The following is a 265-nucleotide window of genomic DNA, read 5'->3' as shown; positions in this document are numbered from 1 at the left end:
TTCCCAATATCCCATTCCTTCCAGTATCCCATTCCTTCCCAATATCCCATTCCTTCCAGTATCCCCTTCCTTCCCAATATCCCATTCCGTCCAGTATCCCATTCCTTCCCAATATCCCATTCCTTCCAGTATCCCATTCCTTCCAGTATCCCCTTCCTTCCCAGTATCCCCTTCCTTCCCAATATCCCATTCCTTCCCAATATCCCATTCCTTCCCAGTATCCCATTCCTTCCCAATATCCCATTCCTTCCAGTATCCCATTCCT

This window comes from Neopelma chrysocephalum, unplaced genomic scaffold (genome assembly GCF_003984885.1).
Source record: "Neopelma chrysocephalum unplaced genomic scaffold, ASM398488v2 Primary Assembly neopelma1_93037, whole genome shotgun sequence".
Lineage (NCBI taxonomy): Eukaryota > Metazoa > Chordata > Aves > Passeriformes > Pipridae > Neopelma > Neopelma chrysocephalum.
The sequence above is the reverse complement of the archived record's forward strand: the minus strand, read 5'-3'. Positions refer to the sequence as shown.